The 8,428-nt window shown below is 37.2% G+C and overlaps 1 long non-coding RNA gene across 1 annotated transcript in view; it reads right to left on the bottom strand.

Moving 5' to 3' along the window:
* Positions 1 to 562: 562 nt before the first annotated feature.
* The window catches only part of LOC128032486 (uncharacterized), a 9,059-nt gene continuing 1,193 nt past the window's right edge, over positions 563 to 8,428 (bottom strand). The window contains exon 2 of the long non-coding RNA XR_008188705.1: positions 563 to 2,734. This is a non-coding gene — a long non-coding RNA (uncharacterized LOC128032486). The remainder of the gene's footprint in view (positions 2,735 to 8,428) is intronic.

Raw genomic sequence — 8,428 nt, 5'->3', positions numbered from 1 at the left:
CATTAAAGAGGGAACTTGAGCAGCCATTTTAGGTGTGAATGGGCGGTTTTAGAAAGGCTCATGGTGTGAACATAGCTGAACCGAATAGCCATGGTGTGAACGGCTGGTGTGAAATGCATTATACTACTTTGGGAAGATAATCGGCTAGACTTGAAAAATGATATGGCTGCTAACTCTTGGCTGAATGGTTGTCTTAGGGAACCAAAATTATCCAACCTTCATTAATTGTATCAGCTACACATGCATCTTCCCATGCATGAATCTACATGCATGCACCAAGTCAATGTATCTTCAAATTCGGCTGCACCTAAATAAAACAAATGAACTTAATTAAATTAAACCAATTTAGCTGGACTTAATTTAAAACATAATATGAACACACTAATTAACATTGTGACAAATTAAATAATAACTAAACATGACACATTAATTCGGCTAGACACAATTATAACATGTATTAGCTTAGGACAAACTTAATGAAATCAAGACACATTTAATTTAACTAAAACAAGACAAATTAAACACTTATATTAATTAAAGACAAACTAATGAGCTGTAGTAATACTTAAATAAATGCTTAATTTAAATGGTTCAAAATTCCAGTAGCAAATTAATTAGCTAAAACGAAATTCGGCTTCCCAAAGATTGAAAATATTGAGCTCGTTCTTGAACTCCTTGCTGTCATTTTTCCATGTTTGTTCCACCATTGCTGAAATAGCCTCCTTAAATTGCTTGGCTCGAGCTCGTGTTATCGAGCCAGTAGGCATCTTGATGGACTCTTGGTCGATCTCTACTTGTTTCATAGGCGAGCTCACATCATTCCCCTCCTTTTCAGAACGATTTGTCCTCAAATCGCAATCTTCATCAAACGGAGACAAATCAGAAACTTTAAAGCTCGCACTAACATTGTATTGACCTGGCAAGTCCAATTTATAAGAATTATCATTAATTCATTCAAGGACTTGGAATGGTCCATCTCCTCTAGGAAGGAGTTTAGATTGTCTTTTGTGCAGGAAATCTTTCCTTGCGCATATGCACCCAAACCCAATCTCCCGACTCAAACACCACAAGCTTTCGGCCTTTGTTAGCTTGTTGCTCGTATTTCTTGGTTTTGGCTTCAAGGTTGTCTCAAACTCATTGGTGCAATTGCTTGATGTATTCAGCCTTGCGTTTTCCATCTATATGCACAAGTTGGTTAGAATACAAAGGCATTAAATCAAGTGGTGTTAACGGATTGAAACCATAAACAATTTCGAAAGGAGAAAGTTTAGTTGCCGAATGAATAGCTCGGTTGTACGCAAACTCCACATGCAGTAAACAGTCTTCCCATGCCTTCAAATTTTTTCGGTTGATTACTCGAAGCAATGTGGACAAGATTCGGTTGACCACTTCAGTTTGGCCATCCTTTTGCGGATGACAAGTGGTAGAAAATAACAGCTTGGTTCCTAGTCGCCCCCATAGAGTCCTCCAGAAATGGCTAAGTAATTTCGCATCACGATCAGAAATGATCGTCCTAGGCATTCCATGCAATCTGACAACTTCTTTGACAAATAAATTAGCAATATTCATAGCATCATCAATTTTATGACAAGCTATAAAATATGCCATTTTTGAAAACCTATCCACAACTACAAATATTGAATCTCGGCCATTTTTACTCCTCGGTAAACCTAACACGAAATCCATGGAAATATCAGTCCAAGGGGTTTCAGGAATGGGTAATGGTTTATACAAACTGTGGGGCTTTATTCGAGACTTAGCCCGCTTGCATGCAATGCATCGATTACAAAACTGTTCAACATCTCGTCGCATCTTGGGCCAAAAAAAGTGTTCGTTGAGTGTGGCTAAGGTTTTGGCAACACCGAAATGCCCTATCAACCCACCACCATGCGCTTAATCAATCAACACCTCCCGAATGGAACCTTGAGGTATGCAAAGTTTTCCTTCTCTGAATAAATACTCGTCATTGCGATAGTACTTCTCATACGTTCCTTTTTCACATAACCTGAAAAATTCACCAAATTCAATATCATCGGCATATAAATCTTTAAGAAATACAAACCCCATCAATTTGGAATCCAAAATATTTAATAAAGCATACCTTCGAGATAATGCATCAACCACTACATTTTCTTTACCTTTTTTATATTTAATGACATAGGTAAAATATTCGAGAAATTCTACCCATTTGGCATGTCGTTTGTTCAATTTATGCTGCCCTTTTAAATACTTCAAATATTCGTGATCGGTATGTGTTACGAATTCTTTGGGCCAAAGGTAGTGTTGCCACGTTTCTAAGGCTCGAATCAATCCATATAGCTCCTTGTCGTACGTCGGATAGTTTAGTACGGCACCGTTGAGTTTCTCACTAAAATACGCGATAGGGCGTCCATCTTGCATCAATATGGCTCCAATACCTAAACCTGATGCATCACACTCTAACTCAAAAGTTTTATCAAAATTCGGCAATGCCAATAAGGGTGCATGAGTTAAACAAGTTTGAATTTTCATCAATGCCTTTTCTTGTTCTTCTCCCCAAAAAAAGTTAGAATTATTACGGATAACCCCGGTTAATGGCGCGGCCAAAGTCCTAAAGTTCGGCACAAACCTTCGATAGAAGCTGGCTAATCCGTGGAAACTTCGAACTTGGGAGACATTTGTCGGACGGAGCCATTCTTGAATTGCCTTGACCTTCTCTTGGTCAACTTCAAGGCCCTCCAAGCTGACAACAAATCTTAAAAGCACAATATTGTTAGTACAAAAATCACATTTCTTCAAATTAGCATATAATGTTTCTTTTCTCAACACTGCCAAAATAGCCTTTAAGTGCAATACATGATCATCCAAGGTCTTGCTATAAATCAATATATCATCAAAATATACTACACAGAATCTACCAATAAAAGGTCTTAAAACGTGATTCATAAATCTCATGAATGTGCTCGGGGCATTCGTTAAGCCAAATGGCATAACGAGCCACTCGTAAAGTCCGTGCTTTTTCTTGAGAGCAGTTTTCCACTCATCTCCTTCGCGCATGCGTATTTGATGGTATCCACTTTTGAGATCAATCTTTGAGAACAAACTTGCACCACTCAACTCGTCAAGCATATCGTTTTCAAGTTTAAAATCCAAGTCGATCCCGTTTTACAAAAAATGGTGTCAACAATATACATTACTCTAAATTATCGATACCTAACTTAACGACTGTTTTTTATTCCATCGGCTTCAAACCTTCAAATTTTATTCAACTATTTTCTCTTGTATATATTCTTTAAGAGTTTGTTGTTAAATCTTTTATCATTTTCATTTTATTGAATTTAGAGCTTCAACTTGCAAACACACACGAATCAGAGGTTGATTATTGGTTTGCTCAATTTTATCTTTATATTAAAGATTGTATTTAAGGTTTTAGGATAGAAAATCTTTAGGGGATTAAGAGATTACTAATTGAGCCTTTGGAATGTTCTTGTTAAGCCATAAAAGTTAAGGAATGTTCTATTCAAGCCTTTGAAAAAAATAATGATCGTAAAGGTTATACTTTTATTCTTATAATGAATATGGAAAATCTTTAGTTGAGGTATACTAAGGTAATAGAAGCAAATAATTTGGGCCAAAACACTATAAGTCGAAGTGTTCAAGTTTTTCTTCATTCTCCTTTCAATTTAAAAAGGTTTGTAGAAGTTTTTGGAAATCAGAATTCACTCCTCACTTGGTACTTTTGAATCTCCCACTTATCCTATAATTATTTTATTAATATCATTTCTATTATCAACCTTGAATATAAAACCAATAGATAGGTTTGGCATTGTGTTCAATAACAAATTATTAATTTAAAATGTAAAATAAATTTAATTATTTTATTTTATTTTATTTTATTTTATGTTATTAATATTTTTTCATTATTAATGTTATGGTTATTATCACTTAATTAGACTTATTATTATTAAATACCAATTGAAATTAAAACATAGCACTATAAATTCATACGTTAATAAAACATTTGATAGGTTTTATTTCCATCACAAAAGATATTCAATTATTATTATTTGATATTTGATAATGCTTACTTGCACAACTTTTTATTTTTAAATATTACGTCTATAAATTAATAATTATTTATATTAATGTAGATTAATTAAATGGATCTTGGACTAGGTGTTGACAAAGTAGCAAACTCCTATCATAAAGCTTGGACTGATCTCGCAGGACAAACTTGTTTCACGGGGTTAGACCTTTTGTCTCGCAATCCGTGCAACTTTAGGCAATTCCTTCGCTTCAAATGTACAAAAAGGTAAAATTTGGCTCAGCAGCAGACACCTCAAAAGGCTTGAACTGTTGGATAAATTTTTGCATTGAGTGAACCAAGATCAAGGCTTAATATTTTTCCAGCCAAGGACGGTCCAAATTATGAATATTTTATATACTTTATATTTAATTTTTATTCAAAGTTAATTAGGTTAAAAATTAATATAAAGCCTGAAGGAGAAAGTTAATTATGTGAGTATGGGAACTTAGGTTGGCGAAATATAGAAATGACAAATGTCAAATTAGGTTGAATTACAAATTATGTGCAATGTAACTAGGGGATGGGATAGGCGATAGGGAGGGACGAATCGGGCGACAAAGGGTGAATCTCGGTGGATCGTGGCGAAGGCCACTCGCCACTTACAATACCCCGTCACGTATTTAAGTCGCTGCAAAGGATTCTACCCGCTCGGTGGGAATTACGCTCAGGAGGCGCCATGACTTGTCCGCCATGCACCATTGCACCACGACACGTGCCCTTGGGGCCGAGGCCCTCATGCTGGTCGGCAATCGGGCGACGGGCGTCGTCGCTTCTAGCCCGGATTCGACTTAGAGCGTTCACCATAATCCAACAAGACGGTAGCCAGCGCCATCGGCTTTTCAACCAAGCGCGATGACCAATTGTGCGAATCAACGGTTCCTCTCGTACTAGGTTGAATTACTATTGCGACGCGGCCATCAAGAGGGTAAACTAACTTGTCTCACGACGGTCTAAACCCACTCACGTTCCCTATTGGTGGGTGAACAATCCAACACTTGGTGAATTCGCTTCACAATGATAGGAAGAGCCGACATCGAAGGATCAAAAACAACGTCGCTATGAACGCTATCGCCACAAGCCGCTTATCCTCGTGGTAACTTTTCCGACACCTCTAGCTTCAAATTCAAGGTCTAAAGGATCGATAGGCCACGCTTTCACGGTTCGATTCGATCGGAAATCGTAATCAAACGAGCTTTTACCCTTTTGTTCCACACGAGATTTACTTTCTCGTTGAGCTCATCTTAGGACACTGCGTTATCTTTTAACAGATGTGCCGCCCACCAAACTCCCCACCGACAATGTCTTCGCTTGGATCGGCCGGCCGGCCGGCCTTGGGTCCAAAAAGAGGGCCGTGCCCTCATCTCCGATTCACTGGAATAAGTAAAATAACGTTAAAAGTAGTGGTATTTCAATTTCACCGAGAGCTCCCACTTATCCTACACCTCTCAAGTCATTTCACAAAGTCGGACTAGAGTCAAGCTCAACAGGTCTTCTTTCCTCACGATTCTGCCAAGCCTGCTCCTTGGTCGTGGTTTCACTGGATAGTAGACAGAGACGGTGGGAATCTCGTTAATCCATTCATGCGCGTCACTAATTAGATGACGAGGCATTTGGCTACCTTAAGAGAGTCATAGTTACTCCGCGGTTTACCGCGCTTGGTTGAATTTCTTCACTTTGACATTCAGAGCATCGGCGAAATCACATTGCGTGAGCATCCGCAGGACCATCGCAATGCTTTGTTTTAATTAAACAATGGATTCCCTTGTCCGCATTAGCTCGAAGTCGACCGTTCGTCGCCGGAAGGCCCCGAGGAGCCGCTCGATCCGTCCCGGCCGAGACGCTGGCGACCCGCTCTCGCCATGAGCAGCTTCGAGCGAAGGCGTTAAGAATGACGGTTCGGATCGGGACCCCGTGCCCACCCTCGAGCCAATCCTTTTCCCGAGGTTACGGATCCATTTTGCCGACTTCCCTTGCCTACATTGTTCCATTGACCGTAGGTCGTTCACCTTGGAGACTGATGCGGTTATGAGTACGACCGGCGCGGACGGCACTCGGTCCTCCGGATTTTCAAAGGCACGGGCGCCCGGACACCACGCGACGTCAGGTGCTCTTCCGGCCATGGACCCTACCTCCTACCGAGCCGTTTCTGTGGTGGGCGGTAGTTAAATGTAAAAGATAACTCTTCCGAGGCCCCGCACGACGCCTCCGGACTCCCTAACGTTGCCGTCGGCCGCCGTCCTTGCTCAGAATTTTAACCCGATTCCTTCGAAGCTCGCATGGATCGCTACTGTCGGACGAACTTCCCGCCTCTTAGGATCGACTAACCCATGTGCAAGTGCCGCTCACATGGAACCTTTCCCCAACCCCCTAATGCCCAAAATGACGTCGTTATTCGTGCTTTCAAAGTAGTCCCCCCTTTTATTTATTTTCAGATTTGACCCCGAATTTCATTTTAAAATTCAATTTAGCCTTTTTTCCCTAAAATTTTCAACATTTCAATAAAGGATCGTATTTTAAATCTCTTTAAAGTTTTCAATCTTCGACACTAAAAGATTAATTAATCAACTAGGTACCAATTTTGGGCGTTACGAGGGTGCTAATCCTTCCTCATACGTGAATCAATTCCGAACCCGTTTTTCTGATTTTCGTGGACCAAAATCGTTGTTTTAATAAAATTAAATTGTTTATTAAAAACAACCACTTTTCAAGGTGGCCCGATCACACCTTATCAAAAAAGGATTGGTGACGACTCCCGTATTCGTTTTCATTTTTAAAATCCAAGTCGATTCCGTTTTACAAAAAACGATGTCAACAATATACATTACTCTAAATTATTGATACCTAACTTAACTACTGTTTTTTAGCTTCAAACCATCAAATTTTATTCAACTATTTTCTCTTGTATAAGAACTTTAAGAGTTTGTTGTTAAATCTTTTATCATTTTCATTTTATTGAATTTAGAGCTTCAGAGGTTGATTATTGGTTTGCTCAATTTTCTCTTTATATTAAAGATTGTATTTAAGGTTTTAGGATAGAAAATCTTTAGGGGATTAAGAGATTACTAATTGAGCCTTTGGAAAAACTAGAGAATTCTTGGAAAAACTAGAGAATTCTTGTTAAGCCATAAAAGTTAAGGAATGTTCTATTCAAGCCTTTGAAAAAATAATGATCGTAAAGGTTATACTTTTTATTCTTATAATGAATATGGAAAATCTTTAGTTGAGGTATACTATAGAAGCAAATAATTTGGGCCAAACCACTAGAAATCGAAGTGTTCAAGTTTTTCTTCATTCTCCTTTCAATTTAAAAAGGTTTGTAGAAGTTTTTGGAAATCACAATTCACTCCTCACTTGGTACTTTTGGATCTAACAATAACTATAATTATTTTATTAATATCATTCTATTATCAACCTTGAATATAAAACCAATAGATAGGTTTGGCATTTTTTTCAATAACAAATTATTAATTTAAAATGTAAAATAAATCACAATTAGACTTATTATTATTAAATACCAATTGAAATTAAAACATAGCACTATAAATTCATACATTAATAAAACATTTCCATTCAATTAACTTATAAAAAATCACCGAAAAGAAAAACAATTTTTAGTATTATTTGATAGGTTTTATTTCCATCACAAAAGATATTCAATTATTATTATTTGATATTTGATATTTGATATTTGATATTTGATATTTGATATTTGAATTTGATAATGCTTACTTGCACAACTTTTTATTTTTAAATATTATGTCTATAAATTAATAATTATTTATATTAATGTAGATTAAATGGATCTTGGACTAGGTGTTGACAAAGTAGCAAACTCCTATCATAAAGCTTGGACTGATCTCGCAGGACAAACTTGTTTCACGGGGTTAGACCTTTTGTGTTGCAATCCGTGCAACTTTAGGCAATTCCTTCGCTTCAAATGCACAAAAAGGTGAAATTTGGCTTGAACTGTTGGATAATTTTTTGCATTGAGTGAACCAAGATCAAGGCTTAGCTTAATATTTTTCCAGCCAAGGACGGTCCAAATTATGAATATTTTATATACTTTATATTTAATTTTATTCAAAGTTAATTAGGTTAAAATTAATATAAAGCCCAAGGAGAAAGTTAATTATGTGAGTATGGGAACTTAGGTTGGCGAAATATAGAAATGACAAATGTCAAATTAGGTTGAATTACAAATTATGTGCAGTTACATGGGTGTGAAAGTTAATTTTAGATGGCGACCTAAGAAGAATTCGACATAAGTGTTTAATAGTAAAGAAGTGAACTTTGCCCAAGTAACTTTAACATTTTGATGTGCAAAAATTAAAGATTCCAGGAGATGCAAGTAGAATAACCAAA

This window comes from Gossypium raimondii, chromosome 9 (genome assembly GCF_025698545.1).
Source record: "Gossypium raimondii isolate GPD5lz chromosome 9, ASM2569854v1, whole genome shotgun sequence".
NCBI classification, from domain to species: domain Eukaryota; kingdom Viridiplantae; phylum Streptophyta; class Magnoliopsida; order Malvales; family Malvaceae; genus Gossypium; species Gossypium raimondii.
The sequence above is the reverse complement of the archived record's forward strand: the minus strand, read 5'-3'. Positions and strand labels throughout refer to the sequence as shown.